This window comes from Castor canadensis, chromosome 7 (genome assembly GCF_047511655.1).
Source record: "Castor canadensis chromosome 7, mCasCan1.hap1v2, whole genome shotgun sequence".
Lineage (NCBI taxonomy): Eukaryota > Metazoa > Chordata > Mammalia > Rodentia > Castoridae > Castor > Castor canadensis.
In genome coordinates, this window is record NC_133392.1 from 29130965 (window position 1) to 29148808 (window position 17844).

Consider the following 17844-nt stretch of genomic DNA (forward strand, 5'->3'; position numbering starts at 1 on the left):
GGCTGTGTTTCAGAGTCCTTCCTTTGGAAAGTTATCTTTTAGGAGCTTCCTACAGATGCTTCCCTTCAGCCTTTCCATCTCTTGCAAGGAAATAGGAGGAATAGGCAACACAGCTAGTTTCTCCTCTACTTCAAGGTTTTTTAAGAACCCTCTTTCAGAGCTAAGTATACTGAAATGTTTCCAAGAGGCAGGCAGAGTATTTATGACTATATATATATTCTGGTTGACTCAACTGCACCTTCTAAAACCCTTCTTGTTTTGAATGTTTTGAAATGCCACAGCCATCTCATTACTGTGAGAGGAGCAACTAGTAACATGAAGATGGCAGAAGAGAGCAATGAAAGGAGTTGGATGAGCAGCTCATGGACTGATAAGCATTCTGTGTGGTCTATACCCATCAGTTCTGGACACAGCCAAATTAAGACTTTTTGTTCTATGAAATAAGGAATCTTGTTATTAAAGGAAAATAAGATCCTTACCCAGCAGAAACTATTTTTGCTCCTATGTAAATACTTTTATTCTCAGACTAAACTATATAGAAATATCCATATGCTACTGTGTTACAGCATCACCATCTCCATGGTTATTATATTTTCAGTCAGAGAGAAAGGAAAGCCTAATGTGTCGAGGAGCTCTATGTCTTTACTCCATGTATTTGTGTTTGATCTCAGAAAGAACTTCCTTGTGGCTCGTTTCCACCTGAACACCATCATAATTTAAGAATTACACCCTGCATGTTGACTCTGTCCTCTCATAATTTACCTGCTTTGCAAGCTCTGTGCCAAATAAAGTTCTTTCCCCTTTCCAATCTAGCAAAGCATGGGCTCATGAAAATTAACAGGAACCTAACAGATGATTTTGTTACATCTCTAGCTTGAGCCATCTACCTTGAAATTCAATAGAGATCATAGAAAAGGAGTTATCTGGGGCAAAAATTTTGATTTAGACTCTAGAAAGGTTGCTAAGCTTTTGAAGGTAGATACCAACCTACAGTTGACCAGTTGCTTGTCTGGGAAGCAAAGAAGGAGAAGACAAAGGAAGAGGATAGGAAAAAGAAAAGTAAAGGCCAATGGGAATACAAGAAGAAAGTAACATCAGCTTGGCATCATAAAGGAAGGTTATTGTTTTTTAATGCTTGAGCATTTTATAAGATACTTACTGGAATGAGTTGACATCATAATCTTTACCCTCCTGGTAGCATAACTCAATAGTTAATCCATAGAACATTAAATCTCTGCTAGGCTGGCTTTTGGAAGAGGAATGCAGATGATCCAAATCTCAGCCACTCTTGTAGCTTCCATCTTCTAGTTCTTTTAATCATAGCAAAGATGGTGGCCTTGGATACTTTCTTCTGTCCCAAAGGCAGCCATGCATTCGATGAAGAATGTGGTGAAGTTGAGGCTCCAGTGGAATAGTCATAGGGGAAGGAATGGTGGTAGTTGTGGAATCCCTTGCTTGGAACAAAAGCGAAGAGCTCGCCTGGAGCTCGATGGATTGCTGCTTCATCTGTGCACACCTCTTACCTAGCAGCTACCTCAGTGCTTGGAGAAACCTGCTGTTGTCAAGTGAATGGATGAACCAAGTGTTTTCTACTTTGAATCAAATAGATGACCTCAGAGACATCTCAAGCAGTCTAGAGATCCTGCGCATGGTGTCCAAGAGCCTTTTGGAAGAAAACCTAAGGCTAAAGGGAGAAGCTGACTCTGTGGGAAAACACTTTACATTGGAAAATGCCACAGCTCAGTCAGTGCTGGTCTGAGACCCTACAGGCTCTGTGATTGTGTGCATGCCTTCAGGACTGAGGTGGGTCCAGAAAAACAGCAGTGAGGAAGTAGCATGCCTTTCCCCATGGCACTGTTGCTGTCTATAAGGCTCGGTGGTTTCGAAAGAATGGGCAATAGCAGCCAAAAGTCAGAGAAAGGGAGACCTAGCCAGGGATCAGAGTTCCCTGACACTGTTGGTTCACTGTGGGTTGCTCTGGCTTTTAATATCTCAGCTTTGACCATGAAGTAGGGGAGGTGCTGATAAAATAGAACATTTTTGAAAAAGCTTAGAGATTCCCTCTAACCTCTGAGATTCTGATAACTCTTGGGATGGGCATTTCACCTTGCCTGAAAGAAAAATAAGCCTATTTGGATTTGGGACAATACCATAGTAGGTAAATGTTTGGAAACTGCACAGCTTGCTAACTCTTGGCAGGACTCTTCTTTTTAATTATTCCTACAGACCATTATCTAGTTAGAGGAAAGAACATTTAATAAGTGAATCCATTCTACCTTTGAAGATAAAAATGTGCCTCTTCCCAGATAGAGGAGGAATGCTATGAATACAAGCACGGGAAGAACTTTTTGCCAAGCAAATGACTCTCAAGGTTATGTGCCCCTCTGTACACTGGGTTGTTCATAGTGTGAACTCAGAGGAGATGGGATAAAACCAAGGCTAAGGGTGTTGACACAGGTTGCTAATTTCCACTCAGGCTTTCATAGTGAGGTTCTGAGTGAGCATTCACCAGATCTATAGGTGTCAGATTGAAAATGGAATGAGACACAGAAATAGATAAGGGAGAGAAGAATGAAGACAAGGCTTATATGTGACAACTGGTGCAGCAAAAGATATCGTGAGGTAGGCTTAGGGGAAGGTCATGGTGATCAGACAGAAGATGAGCATATGACTGTGGGGAAGGTAATTCAAGAAGCAAAAAGTTTAGACTGGCAAGAAACAGCTGGAGGAGAGCAAATGGTGAGATAGAGGGAAGATAGAACAAGAAAGAATGACCATGGGGACAAAGTAGTTAATCAGCAGCCACTTTGCACAGGCAGTCAGAAATAGGCTGGAATTGGGAAAGTTAATTATAGTTCCATTTATAATGCAAGACACATCCCAGTCCACATTGTTCTTTTTCAATGAAAACCTCAGAATTTGGGCGTATAGGTGATATTTTTAAAATGTTTATTGAAGCAAGAACCTACACAATGCTACCTGAAATGGTGTAAGGGGTAATTCATGAAGCCACAGCACAGAGATAAAAAATACTTTCAGAGTGGCATATTTGAAGTTAATTGCACAAGGCATAATTATTCTTCCACATTTTATATAGCTTGGTTAAATATACAACACTACACTTACTGGTCCTTCTGTTGCCCCTACTGTTCTATTAGTGCATCTCTTGCCCCAGGCAAGACTGCAGTCCAGCCCACAGGTGAATGGAGAAAGCCAAACTTAAAATGACTCTGTGTACATAGCATTTGGAGATGGTTATAGAACCAAAGGCAGTGTTATTATTTTTTTTTAGCAAGGTAAAACTTGTGCCTTACTGTCATATTGGTGTTCTAATGTAGTGACCTTAGTTTTAATGTAGAGGAACTGAGACACAAAGTAATCATAAAAACACTTACCTGAGAGCCAGGCATGATGGTGCAATATCTATAATCCCAGCTACCTAGAGGTGAACGTGGGAGAATCTTGGTTCGAGGCCAGACCCTGGCTCAAAAAACAAGCTGGGTTTGGTCATGTACAGCTGTAATCACAGCTCCACAAAGCCTAGGTAGGAGGATCATCATCAGAAGGCAGCTCCAGGGAAAAAGTGAGACACAATCAGAAAAATAAAGCAAAAAGAGCATGGGGGCTTGACTCAAGTGGTGGAACACTTGCCAACAAGTGCAGGGCTCTGCATTCAGACAATAGTACTGCCAAAAACCAAAACAAAACAAAAGACCCCCCAGAAAACCAGACTTCACCTTCTCTCTCTGGCTCCTAGGCAAATACCCTAATTGGCAGATCACTAGATGTGGCCTTGCTGTGCACTGTTGACTTACCCAAAGCTCCCAGTGAAATCAGCATGTTCTCTTGGGGGTCAATGTTCTTGTCATAGGGTGATGTCCATAGAGATGGGCAGCACTGTTCACCAACCAGGGGATATGGAGCCCTGTGGTGCATCGCAGGAAAGCAGCAACATGCAAGCTGTGTAGAAAAGTTTCACCCCAATAACACCAGGGCACCAGTGTGGGCAGGGTAATATACATCAACAGGACACCAGGGGTGTAGTACCTACCTTGAGAGATGACACAATGAGTCTGTGGAGATAAACACCCACTTGGATTGTCAGTTTCCACTAGGCTGGTCTCTGCCTTTCCCTACACTGTGAACACAGGGATTAGAAAACAGCAGGAGGAAATCAGTGGAAAATCTGAGCACATAGTGTTATTATATCAGTTTTCAGATGAGGTTCTGTGGGTTTGTTTAATGCCTTTCCTTGGACTGCCTCACTATGAAACAGTTCAGGAAGAATTGGATGACTATCTCCTGACTTAAAATCCATTGTTCTTTTTCATGAGAGAATAAGGATCAAATTGTTCAGGGTCAAATCACAACCAAGTCAGCTAAATTCTTCTGCCTGTGCTGTTGTCTGTCTGTGGGCTCCTTTCTCTTGCCAGTTAATATCTTTGGCTCAGAGTGTGCTAAGTGCCAACCCCCTAGTTCACTTGCTCTGCTCTTCCTGCAGGAGGTATACTCACTGTCCTTGACCACCTTCAGATCTCTGTCCATTTGGAGGCTCTGTCCCCATCCTTATTTGATTGTCTTTATCCCTTCCCAGTTACATCTTCGACTTTTATGTCACTGACATTCCCTGCATCCAGCTCCTTCTCATTGCTGCCACTGCTTTCCTAGTGTGGATCCACCCTACTGTGTATCTTGTGTCCCTGCCTCTCATTTCTCTGACTTCATGATTGTTTTCACCTGTCCTGAGAGTGGCTTCTCTGAAGTATACCTTTGACTGTGCCAGATGGTGCTAGAGAAACACTTAGTGGTTCCCTGTTGTCTACTGAATTACCCCCAAGTCTGCATCTAGGATTCCACAGAAACCACATCAGTCTATCTTTGCAGTCCATCCTCCAATCATACCCTGTACTTCAAGCAGAAGGATTGTGTTTCAGGAATATGCTGCATGCTTTAGCTCACTCCATGCTTTCTGTTTGCACTGTCCCTGCCCACCCACACTTGCAAGAGGCTCTATACATGGGTGAATTCCAATGATACTTTGTTTTTAGCCCTTCCATGGATATCCTCACTAAGCCATCCCCCTCCTCTTTCTACCTCTGTGACATAGACCGTATTCTGACTTATATGATGCTTATTTAGATACTTGCCTTATCCCTCCATCACAATAGGCTAAAAACTCCTTGAAAATAACAACTCAGCCACATTAGTTTTTGTGTACATCACAGTTCCAGGTCAGATAACATTTGTTGCATTTAATTGGTTGTTCTGAAAGGAACAATCCAAACCATTAAAACGTGGTGTTTGAGATCATGATTTTCAACATCGAAATTCAGTAACTCCTTCAGCTATTATTTTATAAGTTCTAAAAGAAGCAGAGTTGCCAAATTCCACATTCTCAGTGTCTCAACCCCAGCTCCATTCTACCTTCACTCTCCTCCTTTGGAACATCACTAGTTTCTCAGCTTTGAGGTCAGATATGTCTAGCAAACCACCCTTCTCTTTGACAGCTGGTTGCTTGTGCACAAGCAGCCAACCCACATGGGAGAATAAAAGGCCATGACAAGAATTATGAGGATCAGCATGTGTTTCTGAGAACTTGTGGTGGGCACGGTGGTCTCTGGCCCATTCATACACGTTATTCTGGAAGGGCAGAGAAGGGTAACTCAGACCTGAGGAGAGACACCCTCCAGGGAGGATTCCACAATGCCCAGATGTCTGCAAGGGCCAAGACTCTCAGCCCAACCTCATAGATTTTTAGACTGGCTCCAAAGGAGGCAGGGGTACCTGCCCTCTTCTGAGCACTTGCCCCTGGAGCTTATGTGGAAAAGCAACTTCCAGTCCCAGAGCACAGGACTAGCACTGCTGCTTCCTGAAGGTTGTGTGGTGGGGAGAAGGGAGTAAAGCACATTGCTTGGCAGCTTCATTAGCAAAGAACATGGTGGTTCCTCATCAAGGAATGTGAGGCAGGGTACTCGTGGGGTGCCTACTCCATGAGCACAGAGACTATAGGGCAGGTGGTCTTGGGATCCTGGGGTGCTGGCCTGTGGATAAAGCTTCAGGAACTCCATCATGATGCCTTTCCACATGCCAGGTACCCAAATCAAGAACAAGGCCAGCATTTAACACATGACCATGAGCCCATTTCCACTCTCCCATCCCTTTAAAAACGTACTGACATGCTTCTTCCTTCCCTTTGCCCCACAAGGATAACAAAAGCATCAGGGCAAAAAGTGTCAGGGCCCAGATGATAATGCACATGTGCTAAGTGCCTCAGAGATTACCAGACAAAGGGAACAAACTGGGGTCCTGTTTTCCTGTTTCTCCAAGCTGAACCTCACAACACAAGCTATCTTGTGGCCATTGCTACAAGCTAAAAGCTAATAGCAATGAGAGTTCCCTTCACCAATTCCCTTCATTCTGTCACTGGTATGAACTTGTGTCTCAAGCAACCTCAAAGGCTGACTTTGCCAGCATGGGCTGCCCCAGGTAGGACGATGATTCTGGCTTATGCAACCTCTATTTCCTCATCTGTAAAAACAGCAGAATAATAGGACTACCTCCTAAACTGATTGTGAGTTAATCTATGACAAGTGCTTAGCACAATATCAGGCACAAAGTCACTGCCATAGGAGTGTTTGCTATTGTTATCTGCTAAATAGACCTCCTGACTATGTGCCATATATACCTTCTGTTCCATTTTGGCAGGGCCTAAGCATGAGTTTAATGTCCACTGACTGTCCAGGAGACCAGGGTCAGTGTCTAGCTCTTTATGCTAAAGGACCACAACAGCCACACTGTGTGATACTGCAGGGACCTTGAGATAAAAAATGACCTATGTCTGGAGAGCCTTTCCTATTTATCACCTGTTTTCCTTCCCAGTGGCTCTGAAGCATACCAGGTTTCATAGACCTCAATACTGACCTTGTACTTGAGGTGAACCTAGAGACTGGAAGGGGTCATGGCTGTCCTGTGGGGCTCTGCTCCACACACTGATCTTCTGTACTCTGCCCTGGACCATCCACAGGATAGAGACACAAGAGTGAGGCAGTACCATCTTCTTAACTGAATGCCATGGTGTTGGTGATGATGAGGAAGACCCGCAGGGGCAGCCATGCTTTGTAAGTCCGGTGGCTCCACAGGCAATGAGCCCCTGCTGTGATGCCCAGGCCACTGAATAAATAGAACAAATATACTGCAGGACACAACAGTGGGGGAGTCTCCAAGAGGCAAGTTCCATCTGGGAAAGCATGTCAAAGATGCTTTCTTGATGCCATATTCTCTGTCTTTTTTAGGCTTGGGGTGAGGAACAGCTGTCCCCTGACCCTTAGAGATGTTGCTGGAGGTGGGAACTTTGGACATAGAAAGGATAGAGGTGAGCCTGAACCAACTGTGTAGGAACACAGGCAAGACTTACAAGGGTGTTTGGCCTATAAGTGGACAGAAATCATCCTGACCAAGGAGAGGACCAGCTTGTGCTCTGATCAAATGCAGAGGCAAGTTTTTGTGGATTTGCTGGAGTGACTAATTTGGGCAGGGTCCCTTTCATCTTGTCTGAAGGCCTTTAGATTGTTAAGATACAACAACAGCTTGAAGAGCATGCAGGTGGGGTAGAAGCGAACATATGCCATACTTTTAGCCAGTATCAGGTGCATGAATTAATTTGCTTCTGTCCTCTTGGGGTGGGTCCTATCTGTCTCTGAGATGTTCAAGAAGCTAAGGAGCTGAAAGGCAGGAGAGGGAAAAGGTCTATAGGTCCTTAGAGGTTGGGGGAACTATATAGGAGCCACCTTCTTCCTTCTCCAGAGCAAACCAACCTCATCTTCCAGGGATCAGTTTCAAATATTTTTGTGGATAACCCCCTTTGCATTCATCCCTTTCTGTCTCCTGAGTAGGACTGACATGTTTCCCATGAAGTTCCTGCCCTGGCACCAGTTTCCCGTGCCTCACAGGAAGACCCTTGATTCTCTTGTGGCAAGTTCTATCAGGGACAACTTCTTGTCTGCCACTTGTCCACCCCTCAAATTCCCCTGTACATGGTTTTAGGACTAGCCTTCAAATACTCAAGTTAGGTGATCACCAGAACTGACACTCTTGCATCCCACTTCCACTATGTTTTATTCCCAGCCCAGTCAGCCACCCATGAACCTAACAGAAATGCCTGGGAAATCTTGACAGAGAGTGGATGCTGTCTTGTGTGAGCCCTCACCTCAATAAAGAACAGGGAAAACCTGATTACTGGCTCAGGACAATGGAAGCTGCTTACCCCAGAGCCAGGTGTAGAACTTGCAGGTGGGAACCAGTGTGAGCCCATATAGGGCTCCACGTGCAGCAGACCCATAAGGATGATGTTTCTCCAGACATACTCAAGCTTGGGCGAGGTGGCGGCAGGGGGGGCTCCTCATCCTGGTACGTGGGGTCGTGTAGGTCTTCTTTCATTTCAGGGCGATGTCTTCTCTCAAGTCATAGAGAGTCTTTTCCAGCTTTTGTTTTATGTTCTGCAGATCCCCAGAGGATGACACTGTGATTGTTGTGGTAGTGTAGTAGGAGCTGAGATCTAAGGAGGGGAGGTCATACCTAATTAGGAAAGCAGCAGAGGGCTCTTCCTTCTGTACTTAGGTGGGAAGGCTGCAGCAGAGCCACAGACTCTGCCCCAGTGCCAGGGTTAACTACAGTGAGGTTGAAGAGAAAGTCTGCAGAAACTATGCAGATAGATTGTGGTAAAACTTCAAGGGGAGGGGCCAGAAGAAGAAAGGGTGAGATACAGCACAGGTAGCCACAAATGAAACCCCATTTGCACACATAAAGGTTAAGATTGTTCTTTATAGCATGTGAAACAAGTGTGAATCCAAACTGGGGGTGTAGCTCAGGGGTAGAGCATTTGACTAAGATGCCCAAACTGTAATGCACATTCTTACCAGTTGACGGCAGTACATCTCACAAATAATGGCCAGGTTCTCTCTGGAGCTCTCAACTGTCTTCCTCAGCATTAAGTCATCTAGAAACCCATAAGGCACCAACAAACTCAGGATTTGGGGGCCCTTGTTAGAAAAAAAATTATGAGAAGCCAATTGTTTTGGATTAAATTACTTCACTAGGCCCCAGCAGACCAGACCAATGCAAAAAACAGTCGCTCATTATAAATGCTACATAATCAAACTGAAACTTTAAGGAAACAGCTAAATCCACAAAGACAAGTGTTTCACAAGAGGGGATTCCAATGCATCCCAGTCAGCATAACAAGGAAGTTCTCTGTCTTTAACTTGTTCAAAAACACATCCTAAAGCAACTTGATGTGAACCGATGAATATATATATATTTTATTATTCTCTTATCCACCCATTCTTGGTGCTGTTCTCCGGTTGGGGCTTTCACTCTACATTATGGAATGGAGTCTGCCTTGATTCATGAGCCTTGTCTAGCAAATTGGCAAAGGGACTTAAAGGACACTGATGAGAAATGCAGAAGAGGCTGCTGTTTTGAGGTCTCCTGTCTTTCTCAGGGAAACTTAATGTCTCTAAGTTCCTCTCTCTTGAACTCTGTTGTTTTTTGCCCATGATGTTTGGGTTTTGAATCCAAGGTTTCAGGGCTGTGAGGAACATATGACCTTGAGCTAGCATACTAGGGGTTAGTTTGTGATGTCAGCTTTTTAGATTGTAGTGCCTGACCAGTCATTGGCAAGAGCAGACAGAAACAGGACTTGATCCTATAGAGGGGCCTCAGGTGTCATATCAGGACAGATATAACAGGTACTCAAAAACTGCTTTTGCTGAAAAACATCGATTCCTTTCTTAGGCCCATAATTTAAATAAAAGCAGAAGATAAATTTAGCATCTCTGTCTCCATTTTGTACCTATCATTGCTCTGAACCATTCACCTTGCAGCCATCTTGGAATCAGAGAAGGACAGGACTGAGTGATAACATCTTTACAAGGAAGGTTTGTGGAAAACTGCCCAGAAGAAAAGAATAGCAGAGACTCTACAAGGATAGACCATACACCAGGCAACAATAACTTGTTTATCCTGATTAGATTGCTCCCTTCAAACAATAACAATTTCTCTAGAACCCCTCCCAAAGCCTGGATCGAGACAATGTTCAACCAGGCCATATTTTGACCAGAAATAATTAAAAATTATGCATACCTTTCACCCCACCCCAAATTCTTTCTGCATGTAAACCTGAGGCTTAAGTCTATACCCTGAAGGTAGGCTGAAGTGCTTATATTGCCTCTTCCTGTGGTGTGCCTGTGATGCATAATAAACCTTCTTTTTTTTTGTTCTTCACCAATTCCTGTCCCTTTATTTGACCTTGTGGGACAAGTGCGCAGACTTGACATGTGGAACCCCTGGAGTTGGGACTGTGACCTAAAACACCAGTTTCATAGACAGAAAATGGCATTTAATGGCAACTTCAGTATGCCCACCTTTCTACAGGAGATATATTCCAAGACCTCAGAGGATCCCTAAAGCTGTGGATAAAACCAAACCCCATATCCAAGCACTATGCCACTGCAACAGTTAACTTGATAACCAAGCTAGCTGTTGAGTGACAAACGTGTGGAGAGCACTTACAAAGTGAATTGGAATACAGGGCTGATTCTTGTCCAATGCAGCATGGAGTAGGACAGTGAGAGAGTTCATCATACTACTCAGAATGGTGTACAGGGTAAAACTTAAGAACTATCTATTCTGGAATTATACATTTGGTATTTTAGGACCATAGCTGGCCACAAGTAATTGAACCTGCAGAAAATGAATCTGTGGATAATGGGAGACTATGGTACTGCAGGGCTTTTGGAAGTTCACAGGGATTTTGTATCCTGTCGTTCTCTTTGTTTCTTTTTCTTACACATAGGTTGTGGAAATTCATTGGCCAAGTTGGTCAAGATCTCAGAGCTAAAGCCAGTTACTGCCCTTACCTCAGTAATCCAATTAGGAAATGGAAGCTAACATGGAAACAATCTATCTAATTAAATTAGTCTCAAATTAAGCCATTCTTCCATTCAACTGGTTATTTCAAACAGGCTTTTGAATTTCTCCTAGATCTTGGTAGGACATTCAGGGTGGGGCTAGAGTTCATAGCTTTTCTCCAGAGTGACCAAATTAAAGGAAAACAGTGCATAAAATACAGTTAGGAAAAGGGGTGTTTTGTCTACCCAAATCACTTTTAGAGACAACCAGAAAAGTCCACAGACTAAATTCATCTCTGATCACAGGCAATGTGGCATAAAGTCTCTCTTAAAACATGTTGCAAAACTAGAACTCAACAACAAAAATGAAGACAAAAAAACATGCAAACAGCTGGAAACTGAATAACTCATTGCTTAATGAACAATGGGTCATTGATGCAATAAAAGAGGAAATTAAAAAGTTCCTGGAAATCAATGAAAATGAAAATACAACCTACCTGAACCTATGGGACACAGCTAAGGCAGTCCTGAGAGGAAAGTTTATAGCCATGAGTGCATATATTAAAAAGACTGAAAGATCCCAAATCAATGACCTAATGATACATTTCAAACTCCTAGAAAAACAAGAACAAGCAAATCCCAAAACAAATAGGAGAGAAATAATAAAAATAAGAGCTGAAATCAATGAAATAGAAACCAAAAAAACAATACAAAGAATTAGTGAAACAAACAGTTGGTTCTTTGAAAAAATAAACAAGATCGATAGACCCCTGGCAAACTTGACTAAAATGAGGAGAGAAAAAAAACCCAAATTAGTAGAATCAGGAATGCAAAAGGGGAGATAACAACAAACACCATGGAAGTCCAGGAAATCATCAGAGACTACTTTGAGAACCTATATTCAAATAAATTAGAAAATCTTAAAGAAATGGACAGATTTCTAGATACATATGGTCATCCAAAACTGAACCAAGAGGATATTAATCACCTGAATAGATCTATAACACAAAATGAAATTGAAGCAGCAATCAAGAGTCTCCCCCCAAAAAAACACCCAGGACCTGATGGATTCTCTGTTGAATTCTATCAGACCTTTAAAGAAGAACTGATACCAACTGTCCTTAAACTGTTCCACGAAATAGAAAGGGAAGGAAAACTGCCTAACACATTTTATGACGCCAGTATTACACTTATCCCAAAACCAGGCAAAGACACCTCCAAAAAGAAGAACTGTAGGCCATCTCCTTAATGAACATTGATGCAAAAATCCTCAATAAAATAATGGGAAACTGAATTCAACAACACATCAAAAAGATCATTCACCACGACCAAGTAGGCTTCATCCCAGTAATGCAGGGGTGGTTAAACATATGAAAATCAATAAACGTAATAAACCACATTAACAGAAGCAAAGACAAAAACCACTTGATCATCTCAATAGATGCAGAAAAAGCCTTTGATAAGATCCAACACCATTTCATAATAAAAACTTAAGAAAACTAGGAATAGAAGGAAAGTACCTTAATATTATAAAAGCTATATATGACAAACCTACAGCCAGCATTATACTTAACAGAGAAAAACTGAAACCATTCCCTCTAAAATCAGGAACTAGACAAGGATGCCCACTGTCTCCACTCCTATTCAACATAGTACTGGAATTCCTAGCCAGAGCAATTAGGCAAGAAGAAGGAATAAAAGGAATACAAATAGGTAAAGAAACTGTCAAAATATCCCTATTTGCAGATGATATGATCCTATACCTTAAAGACCCAAAAAAACTCTACTCAAAAACTCCTAGACACCATCAATAGCTACAGCAAAGTATCAGGATATAAAATCAACATAGAAAAATCATTAGCATTTCTATACACTAATAATGAACAAACTGAGAAAGAATATATGAAAACAATTCCACTTACAATAGCATAAAAAAAATCAATTTCCATCAAAATTCCAATGACATTCATTAAAGACATTGAAAAATCTACTGTTAAATTTATATGGAAACACAAGAGGCCACGAATAGCCATGGCAATACTCAGTCAAAAGAACAATGCTGGAGGTATCACAATACCTGACTTCAAACTATATTACAAAGCAATAACGATAAAAACAGCATGGTACTCGCACAAAAACAGACATGAAGACCAAGTGGAACAGAATAGAGGACCCAGATATGAAGCCACACAACTATAACCAACTTGTCTTTGACAAAGGAGCTAAAAATATACAATGGAGAAATAGCAGCCTCTTGAACAAAAACTGCTGGGAAAACTGGTTAGCAGTCTGCAAAAAACTGAAACTAGATCCATGTATATCACCCTATACCAATATTAACTCAAAATGGATCAAGGATCTTAATATCAGACCCCAAACTCTAAAGTTAGTACAGGAAAGAGTAGGAAATACTCTGGAGTTAGTAGGTATAGGCAAGAACTTTCTCAATGGAACCCCAGCAGCACAGCAACTAAGAGATAGCATAGATAAATGGGACTTCATAAAACTAAAAAGCTTCTGCTCATCAAAAGAAATGGTCTCTAAACTGACGAGACCACCCAAGAGTGGGAGAAAATATTTGCCAGCTACACATCAGACAAAGGACTGATAACCAGAATATACAGGGAACTTAAAAAACTAAATTCTCCCAAAACTAATGAACCAATAAAGAAATGGGCAAGTGAACTAAACAGAGCTTTCTCAAAAGAAGAAATTCAAATGGCCAAAAAACATATGAAAATAGTTCACTATCTCTAGCAATAAAGGAAATGCAAATTAAAACCACGCTAAGATTCCACCTCACCCCTGTTAGAATAGCCATCATTAGCAACAGCACTAACAAAAGGTGTTGGCGAGGATGTGGGGAAAAGGGAACCCTCTTGCACTGCTGGTGGGAAATGTAAACTAGTACAACCACTCTGGAAAAAAATTTGGAGGCTACTTAAAAATCTAAACATTGATCTACCATATGATCCTGCAATACCGCTCTTGGGGATATACCAAAAAGACTGTGACACAGGTTACTCCAGAGGCACCTGCACACCCATGTTTATTGCAGCACTATTCACAATAGCCAAGTTATGGAAACAGCCAAGATGCCCCACTACTGACAAATGGATTAAGAAAATGTGGTATCTATACACAATGGAATTTTATGCAGCCATGAAGAAGAACGAAATGTTATCATTAGCAGGTAAATGGATGGAATTGGAGAACATCATTCTGAGTGAGGTTAGCCTGGCCCCAAAGACCAAAAATTGTATGTTCTTCCTCATATGCAGACATTAGATCAAGGGCAAACACAACAAGGGGATTGAACTTTGATCACACGATAAAGCGAGAACACATAAGGGAGATATGAGGATAGGTAAGACACCTAAAAAACTAGATAGCATTTGTTGCCCTCAACGCAGAGAAACTAAAGCAGATACTTTAAGGCAACTTCTCCAATAGGAAAAGGGGACCAGGAACTAGAGAAAAGGTTAGTTCAAGAAGAATTAACTTAGAAGGTAACACACATGCACAGGAAATCAATGTGAGTCAACTCCCTGTATAGCTATCCTTGTCTCAACTAGCAAAAACCCTTGTTCCTTCCTATTATTGCTTATACTCTCTCTTCAACAAAATTAGAGATAAGGGCCAAATAGTTTCTGCCAGGTACTGAGGAGTAATGGGGGGTAAAGGAGGGAGCGGGGTGGGGGGTAAGGTAGGAGGTGGGGGAAGGGGGGAGAAATGACCCAAACACTGTATGCGCATATGAATAAAATAAAAATTAAAAAACACATTGCATTTTTTCCCCATGCCTTAGAGATGCAAAATTTCAACCCAGGAGTCAACTCCTTGGTTGTTCAAATTGAGGGTTGCATGGCAACTATTGGTTAGAGAAATGGAACAGATAGTTGGAACATAGGCTTGAGAAGGAGAGAAACTATTTAAGAAAGTGTCAAATGCTATAAGATCTGTTTCTAACTGTATGTTTATATATCTCTGTACATTATGTTATGTATATGTGACACATTTCTACATCACTTAATGTTGCCAAAATTTATTTTAAAAAAACTCTGTGTGATTGGCTTAAGGAAAAATATAAACATATAAATATTTTCTTGGAAAAATATAAATGAATTCAAATGCATTTTTGTCCATGTGATCTGAAGTTAGACTTAAATTTTTTTTTTTAGTCTTAAATTTTTTTGATAAAAACAGCAGAAATTGTTAGGTGCTAATTGAGGCAGGCAACTTTGGGGGCAAACTCCTATGTCCCTTAATATTTCCTTTCCTTTTATTTTCTGCCAACACTTATGAAGCAATCTGAGCATGCCCAGAAGCATTCCTGTCCACCTGCCTTCAGAATTGTTTAACCTTTAAAATATATGCTAAATGGTCTTGAGCTAAGCATGCCCCCAAAATGTGGCTGCCATCTTCTGTAATTATGATCTGAAACTGAGCGTGCTCAAGAATGTGCCTTCCTTAAAGTGTTCTCCTGTATGAATATGTATAGCTCCCCAAATAAAATCCCATGCTTCCTTTGTTCAAGGAGCACACTGCTTTGGAAAAAACTCCCAAGCTCTCCTTACCTGCTGCAGGTAATAAAAGCTCCTCTACTCTTTTATGTCTTGGTAGTGTTTGTTTTGCTTTGCATCTACCAGGCTCCAAACCCATTGCACTCAGTTACAGCATGTCTTCAGAACTGTCACTATTAATTAATTATAATAACAGCACAATTGTTTTTAACCTAGATTTACTAGACAAACAGGTTTGTTATCTTCTAGATATTTAAGTTCATAAAACTATAAATCCAACCAAGAGCAGAATATACAATGACAATGAATTGCTTGATTCATTTCATTTGTAGAAGTAGAAAGGAGAGTGAACACTAAGTTTCATTTTTGGTTTGTGTGCTTCAATGACTTTTTTCCTCTTCTTTCTCTCTTCCCTCCCCTTCCCTTCTTTTTTTTTTTTTTTTTTTGAGACATGGTCACAAACTAGGTAGTACAGGAGGACCTTGAACTTGCAATCTTCCTGTTTTGTCCTCTTGAAGAATTACATGTAAGTGCCATCATTTCTAGTGCTGATAAGTTAAAAAATAACCAGAAAGGAGTAATATTCACATTTTAATCCCAGCACTCAGTAGGCACAGACAGAAGGATCTTGAGTTAAAGGCAAGCCTAGACTAAATAGTGAGACCCTGTCTCAAATGCTTCTCCCCCTTCCAAGAAAAGGTCTTTTTTGGGGGTGGGTTTTACAGGACAGATCCTGATTATGTTACCCACAGAAGCTACAGATTGTGAAACTCTAATTATAACATTAGCCTGCCAACTAAAAGAGGTTGGCATTAGCAAGTTAAAATAACAAGAGGTGAGAGTCTCATTATGATGAAGAGTTTTGTTCTGACATCTTAGAAAAGTGACCTACAGCATGAAGTTGTCACCTTTACACCCTGGTTTGCAATTTGAATGTGTTGCTTATGGACTTAGGCATTGTGGTGAATCCTGTATGTGGACCACATATAGGCAGGAAGGGTGTTCTCTCGGCAGCATAACTGAAGGCCTTGGTATTATATTATTCTCCACAACCTCATAATATGGGTTTCTATTGTGTGCTATACTTTCTGAATAGTTTTAAATGTTTGCACAAAGCCATCTGTTGAATGTCAAATGGTATCCTACCAGCTGGAACAACAAAACTCAAAGAAGGACTGGCGGTGTGGCTCAAGTGGTAGAGCACTTGCCTAACAAGTGTGAAGCCGAAGTTCAAACCCCAGTGCTGCAAAATAAAACAAAACAAAACTCAAAGGAATGCATAATCATGAGGGCACCATGACCTGTGAATGAGATAAGGAGACCAGAACCCCCAAATCATGGTGTCTGAGAGAGGTGCCAATGCCCCAGATTTTGGTTACACTTTCACTTGGTGGGCGCCTGCCCAAAAGGAAGGAATTGTTAAGCAAAAATTAATGGAGTCCATTGTTTTGGACTGAGCTCCTGTACTAGTCCCCAAAAGATCAGAACAAACCAAAATGGAGTCACTCATGCTCAATGCCACATAATCAAACTGAGACTTTAAGGAAGCAGATAGATCCCCAAACAGAACACTTTCCCTAGGAAACCTGAGATTTCAGTATACTTGAGTCAGCATAATTAAGAAATTCATTCTACTTTAACTCTTAACAAAAGTAGTTGGAAGCAACCTGATGTTAACAGATCAATTTTTTAAAAAATTGTTTCTTTGTTCCCATCTTTCAAAAAGTCAGGCTTTTGCAATTGCCCAATAGAGGTTTAATTTTATTTCGAAGAAATATATGGTGCCCTCTTCATTAATTACAAGTTAAAACTGACTTGATCTGTAACTAAATTTACTGTAATATTGAATTTTAAAAATCAGTTTAAGAAAGAGAGTGGGAGGATCAAGTTCCCAAATTACAGTGCACATTCCAAAACAACGGAGGTCAGCACAACTTTACAAAGATGGCGAGTCCTCCCAGGAGCTCTCAGGTCCCTTGTCCACCACCAATTTGCTAGAGGCCCAACCTGAGCTGCCAACACTGATGCAGAGTCACTGCTTGGAATCTCACCTTCTCTTGCAGCAGATGCACGGGCATTTTGGTTCTCAGATGCTAGGAAGACTTTCCCAGGGCTGAGGCTGCTGAGTGGAGTTGGAGCCTGTAGGGGCAGAAGGCAGCTTGTGTGCAGCAAGTGGATGCTGGGCTCAGAACCCTTCACTGTGCCTTACAGGTTTGATGGCTGTCCTTGCTCAACCTCTCTGAGCTTGGAATTTAAAGAATGCAGCTGGCAGTGGGTAACCATGTTCCGCATTTCCCCACATACCTTTTTTCCACTGCCAAAAGGGGCAAGGTGCACAGAGCTGGCTGGCCTAGGCAACTAGTGCAGAAGTGAGGACTGGAGAGGGAAGGGGAGAGAAAAGCCAGGTAGGGACC

At 41.6% G+C, this 17844-nt stretch overlaps 1 pseudogene; it reads right to left on the reverse strand.

Annotated features, from left to right (window-relative positions):
• Positions 1-233: 233 nt before the first annotated feature.
• On the reverse strand, positions 234-17588 carry LOC109698138 (acyl-CoA desaturase 1-like; annotated as a pseudogene).
• Between the last annotated feature and the right edge of the window lie 256 nt (positions 17589-17844).